Genomic DNA, 16,636 nt, shown 5'->3' with positions numbered 1-16,636 from the left:
GCCCGGGATCTACCCGGCACGCCCACCAGGGGGCGACGCTCTGCCCACCAGGGAGCAATGCTCTGCCCCTCCAGGGCGTGGCTCTGTTGCGACCAGAACCTCTCTAGCGCGTGGGGCAGAGGCCAAGGAGCCATCTAGAGCGCCCGGGCCATCTTTGCTGAATGGAGCCTCCGCGGCGGGAGGGGAAGAGAGAGACAGAGAGGAAGGAGAGGGGGAGGGGTGGAGAAGCAGATGGGCGCTTCTTCTGTGTGCCCTGGCCGGGAATTGAACCCAGGACTTCTGCACGCCAGACCGACGCTCTACCACTGAGCCAACAGGCCAGGGCCCGTTTTTTTTTTTGTTTGTTTGTTTTTTACTTTAAAAAAAGATATGTGCAGTGTGCATAGGGATTTGTTCATAGTTTTTTTTATAGTCAGGCCCTCCAACGGTCTGAGGGACAGTGAACTGGCCCTCTGTGTAAAAAGTTTGGGGACCCCTGCTCTACAGAGCCTTTTCACGTGCTTTGCTCTGTGCCTAGCAAGTTCTTCAACCCTCATTCTAATCTCAGATCTAATCTCTAATTCCAAGAAGCACCTTCAGACCTCCCTACCTTGGCACTTTCTATATCACACTGCACTGAAACTGTAATTGGTGAATTTTTGTTTCCCCCACTGGACTACTATCGCCATAAGGCCAGGAGCTTGGTTTTCTTTGGCTCATGATTTATTTCCATAGTTGTTCAATACATATTTGTTTAATAAATGAAAGACTCATAGAATGCTAGAACTTGAACAAGATGGGCTTAAAGATTACCCATGTTCTAGAAGGGTAAAATGTCACAATTTGACATTTAGAATCAGAAAGGAATTCCAGCTATTTTAAAATTATATTGTTTTAGCTGGGCTGTTACAAGAGTGAGTCTTTGGGTAACCTACAAAACTGAGTTCTCAAAGCACCTTGAATAAACCCCTGAATGTAATAAGTGGAATGGGCCCACATAAAACTACAGTAATAACATTGGTTGCTTCAAGGGAGGAAGATTGGATGATTAAGGGACAGGGCTGGAAAGGACACCTCACTGCCTGACGTTTTGTATTTTTTCAATTTCAAACCATGTGAATATATTACCTATTCAAAAATGAATGACACAAAGAGTACATACTGTATGATTCTACTTCTTAGAAATTCTAGAAAAGACAAAATTAATCTGTTGTGAAAAAATTATAACTGGTTGCCTTTGGCAGGGAATTGATTTGGAAGAACATGAGAGAATTTTTTGGGTGATAAAAATGGTCTATATCTTGGTAGAAGTGGGATTTATATAAATGTATTCACTTTGTCAAAAATGTACAGTTCACATTTCATTTAATGTAAATTTTATCTAAAAACTGTATAACAATAAATGAAGTTGATTATTTTAAAAATAAGCTAACAGCCCTGGCCGGTTAGCTCAGTGGTAGAGCGTCGGCCTGGTGTGCAGGAGTCTTGGGTTCGATTCCCGGCCAGGGCACACAGGAGAAGGGCCCATCTGCTTCTTCACCCCTCCCCCCTCCTTCCTCTCTCTGTCTCTCTCTTCCCCTCCCTCAGCCAAGGCTCCATTGGAGCAAAGTTGGCCAGGGTGCTGTGGATGGCTCTATGGCCTCTGTCTCAGGCGCTAGAATGGCTCTGGTTGCAACAGAGCAACACCCCAGATGGGCAGAGCATCGCCCCCTGGTGGACATGCCAGGTGGATCCCGGTAGGGCGCATGCGGGAGTCTGTCTGACTGCCTCCCCGTTTCCAACTTCAGAAAAATACAAAAAAAAAACTAACACACAGTTGAGAACTCACTGTGTATGAGTATTGGCTAAGGGCTGTACATACGTTATTTCCTTTAGTCCTCATACTATCCTCAGGAAGCAAGTAATATTATAACCCCCCTGCATAGGAGAAAACTAAGACTTATTAAGTACTAGGTAACTTGCCTCTATTTATACAATGAAAACTGGGGAGGGGGCATGGCTTTGAATCCAATCAGTCTAATGCCAGAAGGGGTTATTACTTACCCACTGATCAAGAGCTTTTGCAATGATTGAAATCCTATTTTGAGTTAGGCTTCTCAGTAGCCCCAGCACTTTGCATAGTACCTGTTCAGTATATTTTGAATGATAAAGAATACGCTTGCTGTTGATTTTATTGGTATAAATGATATATTTTTTAGTTGGTACTGTGGATGTGTGTGTGTGTGTGTGTGATCTAAATAATCTAAATAATCAGTACTGCTGTTCCTGAGATGTATTAGCTTAAATGAGGTCATTCGCCTAAGAAGACAAGACTGTACCATTAGCACTGAGCTTCTAGCACTATCCCTCATTTATTCCTTTCCTTCACTCATCCTGAGCTCATCAATTTATTTGACGAAACAGCTTACACTTTAACTTTTCACTTAAATAGCTAATTCTAACCTCTCATGAGTTCTTGAGCACTTGAGTAAGTGAAATTCCACTGTGTGAATTCCACACCAACACCACCTCTGCTCCAGCTCTCTGCCACTCTGCTGTTTATACTCTGGAACTTTGAACTAGAATAGAAGACAGAGGAAGCATGGATGCAATGAGCAGTGCCACTCTCCTCAGAAAAGTTTAATTTAAGGTAAATTCAGTTAGCAATTCAAAGTTGCCTCTGTTCAAACGCTGCAACTTAGCATTGATTGTGTCACTGTCACAGAAAGGAAGGTCTGAGCTCTATCCTCTCTAAACCTGGTAAGAGTTAAGTCTCTGAACACCATGCTTTCATCTACGGCCATACCACCCTGAAAGCTCCTGATCTCATCTGGTCTCGGAAGAACACCATGCTCTCAACTTCCAAAGGTGGAGTCAGACCCACTGATAAATAGAACCCCCCACCCAAGCAGCTGGCATTTGGGGCTTCCTTAGATAACCAGGACATTCTAGGGTTGTGCTGTCCAATACAGCAGCCATGAGCCACATATGACTATTTACATTTAAACTTTAATTAAAATTTCATTTTCTCCATCGCACTTACAGTATACATTTCAAGTCAAGTGCTTAATAATAGCCACATGTGGACCCAGGCTGCCTTGCACAACACCAATATAGAACCTTTCCATCCATCAGAAAATTCTCTTGGCAACACAATTCTAGAAAAAGGAGAAACACACTCCATTGAGACTCCCAGCTAATGTTCAAATATTTTTTGCTTTGGAAAAATGAAGGCTTACAATGAAATAGTGAAAACCTATTACACTTGGTTCATTGCTTTCCACAACATGAATTCAAAAGGTAGTCAAACACAAAAGTGTGGCCACTCTACATACTGAGAGTTTTTTCTTTTCATTTTTTTACAGAGACAGATAGAGAGAGTCAGAGAGAGGAATAGACAGGGACAGACAGACATGAACAGAGAGATGAGAAGCATCAATCATTAGTTTTTAAGACATTTTTTTAATCTTTATTTTTATTCATTTTTTAGAGAGGAGAGAGAGAGAGAGAGAGAGAGAGAGAGAGAGAGAAAGGGGGGAGGAGCAGGAAGCATCAACTCCCATACATGCCTTGACCGGACAAGTGCAGGGTTTTGAACCGGCGACCTCAGAGTTCCAGGTCGACGCTTTATCCACTGCACCACCACAGGTCAGGCCTCAATCATTAGTTTTTCATTGCGCATTGTGACACCTTAGTTGTTCATTGATTGCTTCCTCATATGTGCCTTGACCGTGGGCCTTCAACAGACTGAGTAACCCCTTGCTCGAGCCAGCAACCTTGGGCTCAAGCTGGTGAACCTTGCTCAAACCACATGAGCCCCCGCTCAAGCTGGCAACCTCGGGGTCTCGAACCTGGATCCTCGGCATCCCAATCCAACGCTCTATCCACTGTGCCACCACCTGGTCAGGCCACATACTGAGACTTTAAGAATGGCTATAACCTCACCAGTTTACCTCCACCACATTCCATTGTTTGCAAGGCACGTTATCTTAGGAAATAACATTGTTAAAGGGGCACACAATTCTATTGCCATCCCTTGGCCCTTGTGCACAGGTAGAAACTAGATCTGTCACAGTTGTGGTAAAGAACCAGCTCTCTGGCTCTAGAGTTTGGGCATGGTTTCTATATGTGATATTAAGACATTCACATTATCAACCCAACAACAGCTTTTGAAATTGTGCCACGAAAAGGAGACATCAAAAGATTGCCAATATCTACCCCACCAACAAAAGAAAAAGTCCATTTTCTTGACTTCCTAAAATATCCATTTTAAAGCAAAGTAAAATTCGATGCAACTAGAGTACGTGCTAATTTCACTTTATTCAATTATCAGGGACCTAGTAACAACCTCTATGTTAATGCAAGTGACTAGTTATGACCTAAAATTTCAAGTGTGCTTGCCAAAAGTATGCCTAGCCTCTTGGAGCTCCAATCTTCTCATCCAAAAAAATGTAGATAATAATAATAATATCAACCTAAGCATTGCAGTGACAATAAAGTGAAATAATGTATGCAAGGCACATAAGCATTCAACAAGTGGCAGTCATTATAATTGCTATTATCTAAAGCCACACAGCACCAATGTGCAAGAATAAATAAACAGATTGTTAAAAAAGACTCTGAAGTACAAAAATCCTGACTCTACTACCTGCCAATTGTCTGGCCTTTAGCCTCTGTGAGCTTCAGTTTCTTAATCGGGCAAATAAGGATAAGAGTTGCTAACAATAGAGGTGTTGGTGAAATGTGTTATTTCATGTGAAAATGGCTTAATAACAGTAAAGTCAAATGCAAACTTCAGCTAATGTTAATTAGCACTCTGACCCAACTTCACCGAAAAAGATGAAGAAACTATGTTGGGAAGGTGTTGCTTTATAGTCCAATTAATTTAGCTTTTGTTGTGGACTGCTCTCCTTAAAGTGACTGGGAAGCAACTGCTGCTGAAGTCATCACTGAAAGGCTGCATAACCATCAACGTTGCCGCCAAATAGAATTTGTGAGCTAACACTGTGGTAACCAGTCATCTTCCTCATCTGATCCCCACATGAGAAATCTGAAGCCTGTACTGACACATCAGGTCTCCTCTGAGAATGTACATTCACAAAAGATAGCTAGCAGCCAATTACAGCACAGCAGGATATAGTATTGAATTATGAAGAGTCAGTTACTAATATCCCTTTCTTAAAGGTATGGAATTAAACCTAACACTTCATAAATTCTTGTTCATCACTCAAATGGACACAATACAAAGAGATAATATTCTTAAAATAAAACTGAAGAAATGTTAACAAGCTGTCCCTGTGTTTTGAAGATTAAGCAAATGTATACAAACCCTAACTCAATAACAAAATATTTCCTGTTCCAGAAGTTACATTTTTGTGTATTAATATAAAATTAAACATTGTTTTAGACATTTACCTGTTTCCCATTAGAGTTTCTAAAGGCAGCAGTCATTTTGGTGGTAATCATGATAAGCAAAGAAAACAGGGAGACTGGGGATTTGAATTGAATTTATAGCTGACTCATAGTGAGTGTTTACAACGGCTCTGCCACTGGGAACACCCTTGCATTTCCTCCCTATACTTTCATTAGGTAGTGCCTTCAGGAGAAGCCAGGAACATGGAAGACTAGGAATGCAGTAACCAAAGTTCTTTGGTCTTATGAGTGGTAATTGATTTTGTTTTTCTTCCACTTTTTCTTCCTCTTTTCTTCTTCCCTCCCTTCCTTCTGTCCTTTCTTTTCTCTTCCTTCAGTGACCTGATTTGTCTCAGTATGACAACTCTTTGTCAACTGTTAATATATTTGGAGTTCTGACTCTGAGGCATTGGCATGAAGTTTTGAAATATTAAGTAATTTCAGGCCCTGGCTGGTTGGCTCAGTGATAGAGCGTCGGCCTGGCGTGCAGGAGTCCCGGGTTCGATTCCCAGCCAGGGCACACAGGAGAAGCACCCATCTGCTTCTCCAACCCTCCCCCTCTCCTTCCTCTCTGTCTCTCTCTTCCCCTCCCGCAGCCAAGACTCCATTGGAGCAAAGTTGTCCCCGGGCGCTGGGGATGGCTCTATGGCCTCTGCCTCAGGTGCTAGAATGGCTCTGGTTGCAACAGAGCAACGCCCCAGATGGGCAGAGCATCGCCCCCTGGTGGGCATGCCGGGTGGATCCCGGTCAGGCGCATGCAGGAGTCTAACTGCCTCCCTGTTTCCAACTGCAGGGGAAAAAAAAAAAGTAATTTCAGCTCTTGGAATTTGACGCTAGACAAAATTATTAACTAGGTGGGACTTACCTTTTTTATTACTTTTTACTCTTTAACAGAGTTTATAATACTGCAGGCTATAATGCTCTAGAAATGGATGTTACATTTGTGTTACTCAGGGCTATCAATTGAGAGTTTACTATGTAATACCAAAGCAAGTGAAATAATATCTTGTGAGATATCTAAATTACACTATTCTCTATTATTCTTCATTCCCTTGAAAAAAATATATTAGTTTTAAAAGATTGTCTCTGTAATAATTATAGCTTTTTAAAAATATTTCCTTCATTCCTTTATATTTTGAAAATTCTTTTTTTAATTTTCTTGAATTTATGGGGTGACATTGGTTAATAAAATTATATAGATTTCAAGTGTATAACTCTATAACAAAACATCTGTTTATTGTATTGTGTGTTCACCACTGAAAATCAAGTCTCCTTCTATCACCATTTATTCCCTGTACCCTCTTCTGCCACCCTTCAACGCCCTTTGCCCTCTAGTAGTCATCATACTTTTGTCTGTGTCTATGAGGTTTTGTATTTTTGTTTTGCTATCCTTTACCTTTTTCACCAAGCTCCCCAATCCTCTTCTCCTCTGACAGCTGACAGTCTGTTCTCTGTATCTATGAGTCTCTATTTTGTTTTTGTTTATTTATGTTCATTAGATTCCACATATAAGTGAAATTTTACGGTACTTGTCTTTCTCTGACTGGCTTACTTCACTTAGTATAATGCTCTCGAGGTCCATCCATGGTGTCACAGAAAGTAAGATTTCCTTTTATTTTATGGCCAAGTAGCATTCCATTGTGTAAATGTACCACAGCTTTTTTATGTACTCACTTACTGATGGGCACTTGGGCTGCTTCCAAATCCTGGCTATTGTGCCTGACCTGTGGTGGCGCACTGGGTAAAGCATTGACCTGGAATGCTGAGGTTGCTGGTTCGAAACCCTGGGCTTGCCTGGTCAAGGCACATATGGGAGTTGATACTTCCTGCTCCTCCCTCTGTTCTCTCTATCTCTTTTCTCTCTCTCCTCTCTCTCTAATAAAAATGAATAAATAAATAAAAATCCTGGCTATTGTAAATAATGCCACAATGAACATAGGAGTGCATACAGGGTCGGGTAAAGGTAGGTTTACAGTTGTTTTGTGGAAAAAATACAATAATTAATGAACAACAATACAAGAATAAACTCTGTGTTTCACACACAACTGTAAACCTACTTTTGCCCCACCCTGTATATTCTTTCAATTCAATGCTTCTGGTTTCTTCGGATATATTCCTGAAAGTGGAGTCACTTTCAAGAGTCACTGGGTCATAAACCAGTTCCATTTTTAATTTTTTGAGGAAACTCTTCACTGTTTTCCAGAGTGGCTGCACTAATCTGCATTCCCACCAACAGTGTATGAGGGTTCCTTATTCTCCACATCCTTGTCAATACTTGTTTGTTAATTTATTGATGATAGCTATTCTGACGGGTGTGAGGTGACATCTCATTGCAATTTCAGTTCACATTTCTCTGATGATTAGTAACATTGAGCATCTTTTCATATGTCTATTGGCCACCTGTATGTTTTCTTTGGAGAAGTGTCTATTCAAGTCTTTTGCCCACTTTTTTTTAAGTAAGAGAGAGAGAGAGAGAGACAGAGATAAACAAGAAAGGAGAAAGATGAGAAGCATCAACTAATAGTTATGTCCAGAGGCGGATTTAATGGCGGGCATACCAGGCGTGCTCCCTGGGCCCCGTCTTCTGAAGGGCCCCACAAAACCTCAACTTTACACTTTTTTCTAATGACACCAAGTTTAGGGGGCCCAATATTTTCTTCTGTGCCTGGGGCCTAAACTGACCTTAATCTGCCTCTGGTTGTATCACTTTAGTTGTTCATTGATTGCTTCTCATGTGTGCCTTGATAGGGGGCTCCAGCTGAACCAGTAACCCCTTGCTCAAACCAGCAACCTTAGGCTTCAAGCCAGTGACCTCTGGGCTCAAGCCAGCAACCATGGGATCATGTCTATGATCCTACGCTCAAGTTGGCAACCTTAGAGTTTCGAGCCTGGGTCCTCAGCGTCACAGGTCAATGTTCTATCCACCATGCCACCACCGCCTGGTCAGGCCTTTGCCCAATTTTTAATTGGTTTGAATTGAAAGAATATATGCACCTTTATGTTCATTGCAGCATTTTTCAAAATTTATTGTGTTGACATTGTTTCAAGAGTCCCAGTCAATACAACACCCTCTACACACTGCATTGTGTCCCCCATGCCTCATGCAAAGTCTCTTTCCACCCCAATTTTCTTCTTTGTCCTCCTCCCCTACCTCCACTCCCCTTTTCCCTCTTGGTATTGCTACCCTGTTGTCCATATATATGTGCTAATCCCTTCACCTTCTTTAGTCCCATCCTCTCTTCCCTCTGACTGTCCATCTGTTCCCTGTGACTCTGCCTCTGTTTCTATTTTGTTCCTCAGTTTATTGTGTTCATTAGAGTCCACATATAAGTGAGATCATATGGTGTTTGTCTTTCTCCGCCTGGCTTATTTCACTTAGCATAATACTCTCCAGGTCTACCCATGTTGCCAAAAGGCAAGATTTCCTTCTTTATTATGGCTGCATAGTATTGTAAATGTGCAATGTTATTTATGATAGCCAAGATCTGGGAGTAGCCCAAGATGAGTGGATAAAAAAGTTGTGGTTCATTTACACAGTAGAATACCACTCAGCCATGAAAAAAAAAAAAAAGGAAATCTCACCCTTTGTGACAGAATGGATGACTTGGAAAGCATTACGCTAAGTGAAATAAGCCAGTCAGAGAAAGAAAAATACCCTATGATTTCACTTACATGTTGAATCTATTGAACAAAAATTTAAAAAATAGAAAGAGACCCATAGATACAGATAACAGACTGACAGCTATCTGTGAGGAGGGAGATTGGGGAGCTTGGTGAAAAAGGTAAAAGATAAGCAAAAAAAAAAAAATAACAAAACCTCATAGACACAAACAACAGTATGGTCATTACAAGAAGGAAAGGGAGTGGGGGAGGCAGCAGAGAGTAAAGGGGGGATAAATGCTGGGAAAGAGAGTTGACCTGGGTGGCAAACACAATACAATGTACAGATGAAGTATTATAGACTTATACACTCGAAACTTATATCATTTTATTAACCAATGTCACCCCAATAAATTCAATTAAAATTGAAGAAAATAAATAAAGCTGCTATAAGCTCTCTGTACATTAAAAAAGAAAAAGAAAATATGCATGCCCAAGAAAATGATTAAAACAGAGATGAGAATGATAACCACAATCAGGTTAGTGGGTTCTTTTCCTCCTGGGAGGGAGGCAGGGGAATAGGACAGAAAAGGAGTGACCCAGGTCATTGCAATAGCATTGGTGGCAATGTTTAGTGACGAGGTAAAGTTCTGGGTTGAAGGCTATTTTAATTGCTGAGTTTCATTACACACAAATATTCTTTTTTGAGCAAATATTACATATTAAAAAATTAAAAAAGAAAGACTCTTTAATACTGTCAGAATTCCAACATTTTAGGAAACAAAATATTCAGTGAATTTTCACTCTACTTCAAAGAAAAACCAGGAGCCAAGGATTCAGGGAGATCTTCACACCTTCAGACTTTCCACTGTATTTCCCCAGAAGACCATCCTTGAGTCTCAGTGATTCAGAGCCTGGGAAATATAAATAAGTCCCATCTTCAATAATGCAAGCAAGTTGGCATAGTTTTCGTTAACCAAGGTTCTTCTCCCCCATCCCTAAAGCACTGTTTCAAATCTGCATCTCAGTGATTATTTCCAAGTGTTCTGATGCTTAGGGTGGGAAAATAATGTTTTAAAGTTTATTAGGTAAGTCTCTCTGCATCCCTCCTGCCATGCATCTTTTTTTATCTGATTACAGAAACATTACACAGTAATTGTATAAATTATGATTATAGAAAAGCACAGAGATTAAAATCACTTGTAATCCCATTACCAAATGACAATCATTATTCATTTTTTGGTTTATTTTCTTTCTGTCTCATTTCTGTGTATATGAATGCATTCTTATAGTTCAGGGGTTGGGAACCTATGGCTTGTGAGCCAGATGTGGCTCCTCTGATGGCTGCATCTGGCTCACAGACAAATCTTTAATAAAAATAAGAAAACGTTAAAAATATAAAACATTCTCTTGGCCCTGGCCGGTTGGCTCAGTGGTAGAGCATCAGCCTGGCGTGCAGGAGTCTCGGGTTCGATTCCCGGCCAGGGCACACAGGAGAAGCGCCCATCTGTTTCTCCACCCCTCCCCCTCTCCTTCCTCTCTGTCTCTCTCTTCCCCTCCTGCAGCCAAGGCTCCATTGGAACAAAATTGGCCTGGGCACTGAGGATGGCTCTATGGCCTCCGCCTCAGGTGCTAGAATGGCTCTGGTTGCAACAGAGCAACGCCCCAGATGGGCAGAGCATCGCCCCCTGGTGGGCATACCGGGTGGATCCCGGTCGGGCACATGCGGGAGTCTGTCTGACTGCCTCCCTGTTTCCAACTTCAGAAAAATACAAAAAATAAAAAATAAATAAAACATTCTCATGTATTACAATCCATTCATTTCCTACCTCTCATGTTCATGGTTGCGGGTGGCTGAAGCCAATCACAGCTGTCCTCCGGGACAACACCAAATTTTTATTGGATAATGCGTAATGTACATGGGTCATTGTATGGCTCTCACGGAATTACATTTTAAAATATGTGGCGTTCATGGCTCTCTCAGCCAAAAAGGTTCCCAACCCCTGCTATAGTTGATTTACTTATTTATAAAAATGGGATCAGACATACTGATACATTTAAAATCATGAAATTGAACTAAGGGAATAAATATAGGTGAAAAAGAGAAGAGGCTCAAAGACTGAGTCTTAGGTAGGGCACAATTAGAGGTTGGGGAGAAGAGGAACTAACAAAAGAGACTGAAAAAGATCAGCCAATGAAGTAGAAGGGAAACCAGGAGATTGTAGAGTCTGGGAAGACAAGAGGAAAAAAGTACTGTATTTCAAGAATACTCACCCTGGATGAGTAGCTCAATTGGCTGGAGCATTGTCCTGATGCACCAGGATTGCAGGTTCAAACCCTGGTAGGAGCATATGCAGGAATCAACCAATTCTCTCTCTCTAAAAATAAAAAAATAAATGACAGAAAAGATTACTGAGTCAATGTTACTGATGGGTCAAGAGAACTGACCACTGGATTTGGTAACATGAAATTCATTGGTAACCATGAGCTGTTCCTTATGAAACAGTGTAGGCTAAAGCCTGACTGGAATGGTTCCGAGAAAAAATAAGAAGAAAGTGGAATTAGAGAAACAGACAAATCTTTGAAAGGATTTTGTTATAAAGGAAAGGTGAAAAATGCAGGACTGGCAAAGAAAGTGTGTTTTGTTTTAAAAATGATGTTAACGAGAAAGATCTACCAGAAAAGGGAATAAAGGGTGAGAAATCTGCTGAGAGGGGAGAACTACTGGAGCAACAGCACAGAGGAGGCTGGAAGCGATCTGGTGCTGGAATTGAAGAGTTAGCCTCAAATGGAAACATGAACAATTCATCTGTTGTTACAAAAGAGAAGGCAGAGTATATGTGCACAAAAGTAGGTAGCTGTGTAGATATGCTGGGAATTTGTGGACATTCTTTTCAGAATGTGCTTATAATTTCACAGTGAAACAAGAAGTAATGTCATCATCTGAGAGTGAGGGTGGAGAAAACATTGGCAGTTTAAGGAGTCAAGAGAAGGGATGAAACAGTTGTCTAGGATAGTGAAAAAAAATATTCACTAGAGAAACATAGTATTATTGCCAAGCATCATCAACAAGCCAGTTGAAGTTCATGGTCACGAATTTAAAATGAGGGAACTTAGCAGGGTTGTACATTTTACTCCAAACACATTGAGCCACCTGAATACAGACACAGTATAGACAGAGATACAAATGAGATGAAAACTCAGATTTTGGTCAGTTGAACAATACCTTTTCTCTGATTTTACAGCTGCATTCTTCCTCACATTATTTCTTTCATGGGAAATAGGATAAAATGTCTCTAACAATACAAAATTTTACCAATATCTGCTCACTATTTGCCTCCTCATTCAGTTTCACGGTCATCAGTTTTACTGTATACCCAATTCTTCCTGACCCCTCAGTTTGATTCTTGAGTCAGTCCTCATTGCTTTTATTAAGTTTTCAGTCCTTGCTGCATTCCTCCTTCTCACCATCTTTTTGGCTTTTTTGGCTTGGTAAATTGTTGGGTATACTAAGGATCACACTTTGCCCTGCTTAATCTTTTTTTTTTTTTAATTTATTTTTTACAGAGACAGAGAGTGAGTCAGAGAGAGGAATAGACAGGGACAGACAGACAGGAACGGAGAGAGATGAGAAGCATCAATCATTAGTTTTTCATTGTGCGTTGCAACATCTTAGTTGTTCATTGATTGCTTTCTCATATGTGCCTTGACCGTGGGCCTTCAGCAGACCGAGTAACCCCTTGCTGGAGCCAGCGACCTTGGGTCCAAGCTGGTGAGCTTTTGCTCAAACCAGATGAGCCCAAGCTCAAGCTGGCGACCTCGGGGTCTCGAACCTGGGTCCTCTGCATCCCAATCTGACGCTCTATTCACTGCGCCACTGCCTGGTCAGGCTGCCCTGCTTAATCTTATCCACACTCCTCCCCCTACTCTTGGGCAAGATCTGGGAAACATATGAACCCCTGATAGGATGGGGATCCTTACTTAGATCAAACTTTTTCAGAGGTAATTTGTCCAAATGATTGCGTAATTTCCAATAACTGTCCACTGACATTATGATCTTCCTTCATCTTTAAAAACACTTTTTATATGGAAAAAACTGTTTTAATTAGAATATATAAATAGATACTACTGTTTTAGGTACTTGAAATTAAATCAGGAGAAGCTCATTATTAATCATGATCTGATAAAATTAGAATTTCAGGAAGGTGAAGCTTAGTGTAAGTATATGAAGGATAGATGGAGGAAGAAAACAGGGGTGATAGGTTAGAAAGTTAAAACTTAAGTAAGATAAAAGTACATCTTTTATCTTACTTTAATTGGCTATATTTAATTGGCTATATTTAATAAACTAGGCATTTAATGTTTATAATATTTAAAAAATGTTTCTCACTGAGACAACCCCCACTGGTTTTATGCTTGTTATGCTTCCCTTAGTTCAGAATGTCATCCAAGCATAGTAATGCTTTTATTTTTAAGTAGTTTTAAGCAAAGAGTGAAATGAGTTTCTGAGTCATTTGACAAGTTGAATTTTTACTTTCTGAATCATTATGTTGAGTAATGTCTAAACAAATTCTGCCTAAGTAACACTTCATTGCTCAGATGCAGCATTTAGTTTGTCCGAGTTTTAATTAATAGCTGGGTGCCTTTGGGACACTAAAACAGCAACACCTAACTCTGATCCCTATCACTATGTGATATTTATAGTACTTTTGGGAACACATAACAGCCAGCACGTGACTGACATAAACCATGAAATAGTCCGTCCTTAAAATCCTTAGGATGAAGATTTTTGTTCCCATGCATTTTGTTGCCTTTCACTTTTTTTCCAGAGCCTTGAAGGAATAAGAGAAGGCTGGCAGGGCCAGTCTTCCTGCAGCGATTTTGGTACATCACCATTCAGTCTTCAGTCTAATTATAAAGTCCCTCAGCCATGAGGAGAAAAGCACCTCTCACAGCTCTTCTGGATGAATCTCAGATCACCACAGATGTGGTAGAGAAAACAGTTCACAGTGGAAGAAAATCCGCAGCAATAGTGAAGTGAGGATTCTCCAGGGGGACCAGGCCCAGCTTTGTGTAGATATTTTGGGTTGCACATTAGTTGAAGGACTTCCATTTTCTGTGGAAATTCTAATTGGGTCTAGTGCATTACTTAGAAAATTCTATTTTTCTTATAAACTCTCTTGTCCTATCTCCTTCTATCCTTTCTTTTGAATTTTCTAAAACTCTTGTGTTGATCTATGCCCAAAGTGTACCCCATATATCAGTCAGTGTTCTCCAGAGAAACAAAACCAATAGGACACACACACACACACACACACACACACATACAATACCTTTATTTTACAAAATTGGCTCCTGTGATTTGGGGATTGGCTAGTCGGAAATCTATAGAGAGACTGATAGGCTGGAAACTCAGCCAGGAGTTGTTGCTGCTGTCTTAAATTCGTAATGTATAGGATAGACTGGCAACTAAAAACTCAAGCAGGATTTTATGCTGCGTACTTAAAGCAGAATTTCTTTTCCAGGAAACTTCAGGTTTTGCTCCTAAGGCTTTCAATGGATTAGATAAAGCCTAATCACATTATCAAGGATAATCTTTTTTACTTAAGGCCAACTGATTGTACATGTTAATCACATCTCCAAGATACCTTTGCAGCAACACAGTGTTTGATTATATAATTGAATACCATAGCCCAGCCAAGTTGACACATAAGACAAACCATCATACACCCACATGAAAATAATTACAAATATAGCTATACTTTATTGGGCATGTACTATGTGTCAAATATAATGCTGGGTACTTCACATGAGCTATATTATTTAATACCTGAAACAACTCTGTGAGGTAAGTACCTTTAATCCTATTTTACAGATGAAGAAACTGAGGTTTAGAGCAGTTAAACAACTTGTTTAATTAATCCAATGAGTAAGCCATTGAGTCAGGACTCAAACCTAAGCCTATCTAACTCCTGACAGATCTCCTGAGCTCCCTTAGTCCCCAAGCCTCTAGTGATCATGGAAACTATGTCAAAGCTGAGAAGTCACAGATCTGTGGCCAGTACATTCACTGTGACCTTCAATTCCAGTTCCTAGTTTCCAAGACCACACACATTTCCAAAGAATTCCAACAGTACGGTTAGGCAATATAAGAATGAGAGGCAGGTAGGCAAGCATAAACACTCTGGTTGAGAAAACATCACCCTCAGGCCCTGGCCGGTTGGCTCAGCGGTAGAGCGTCGGCCTGGCGTGCGGGGGAACCCAGGTTCAATTCCCGGCCAGGGCACATAGGAGAAGCGCCCATTTGCTTCTCCACCCCCCCTCCTTCCTCTCTGTCTCTCTCTTCCCCTCCCGCAGCCAAGGCTCCATTGGAGCAAAGATGGCCCGGGCGCTGGGGATGGCTCCTTGGCCTCTGCCCCAGGCACTAGAGTGGCTCTGGTTGTGGCAGAGCGACACCCCGGAGGGGCAGAGCATCACCCCCTGGTGGGCAGAGCGTCGCCCCCTGGTGGGCGTGCCAGGGGGGATCCCAGTTGGGCGCATGCGGGAGTCTGTCTGACTGTCTCTCCCCCGTTTCCAGCTTCAGAAAAATACAAAAAAAAAAAAAGAAAAAAGAAAAAAAAGAAAAGAAAACATCACCCTCAGACTGAAGTTTCTACTTTCTGTGTTAGACAAATATCTAACTGCCCAGATTCATAATCTGCTACAATATCAAAATTTTGCAGATATTCTCTTTTTTTTTTTTTTTTTTTTTTTTTTTTTTTTTTTTTTTTTTTCATTTTTCTGAAGCTGGAAACGGGGAGAGACAGTCAGACAGACTCCCGCATGCGCCCGACCGGGATCCACCCGGCACGCCCACCAGGGGCTACGCTCTGCCCACCAGGGGGCGATAATCTGCCCATCCTGGGCGTCGCCATGTTGCGACCAGAGCCACTCTAGCGCCTGAGGCAGAGGCCACAGAGCCATCCCCAGCGCCCGGGCCATCTTTGCTCCAGTGGAGCCTTGGCTGCGGGAGGGGAAGAGAGAGACAGAGAGGAAAGCGCGGCGGAGGGGTGGAGAAGCAAATGGGCGCTTCTCCTGTGTGCCCTGGCCGGGAATCGAACCCGGGTCCTCCGCACGCTAGGCCGACGCAGATATTCTCTTAACTACTAATATTTCTTTTTTTTTTTTTTTTTCCATTTTTCTGAAGCTGGAAACGGGGAGAGACAGTCAGACAGACTCCCGCATGCGCCCGACCGGGATCCACCCGGCACGCCCACCAGGGGGCGACGCTCTGCCCACCAGGGGGCGATGCTCTGCCCATCCTGGGCGTCGCCATATTGCGACCAGAGCCACTCTAGCGCCTGGGGCAGAGGCCACAGAGCCATCCCCAGCGCCCGGGCCATCTTTGCTCCAATGGAGCCTTGGCTGCGGGAGGGGAAGAGAGAGACAGAGAGGAAAGCGCGGCGGAGGGGTGGAGAAGCAAATGGGCGCTTCTCCTGTGTGCCCTGGCCGGGAATCGAACCCGGGTCCTCCGCACGCTAGGCCGACGCTCTACCGCTGAGCCAACCGGCCAGGGCAACTACTAATATTTCAATCATTAAATCCTTCAAATTTGTCTTTGGGACCCAACTCTTCTCAATTTTCTAATTATTTATCTCTTTTTATGATTATCACAAGTCCATTGCCG

The sequence above is a fragment of the Saccopteryx leptura genome, chromosome 3, assembly GCF_036850995.1.
Source record: "Saccopteryx leptura isolate mSacLep1 chromosome 3, mSacLep1_pri_phased_curated, whole genome shotgun sequence".
In the NCBI taxonomy this organism is placed as follows: Eukaryota; Metazoa; Chordata; class Mammalia; order Chiroptera; family Emballonuridae; genus Saccopteryx; species Saccopteryx leptura.
This window is presented reverse-complemented; position numbering follows the sequence as displayed.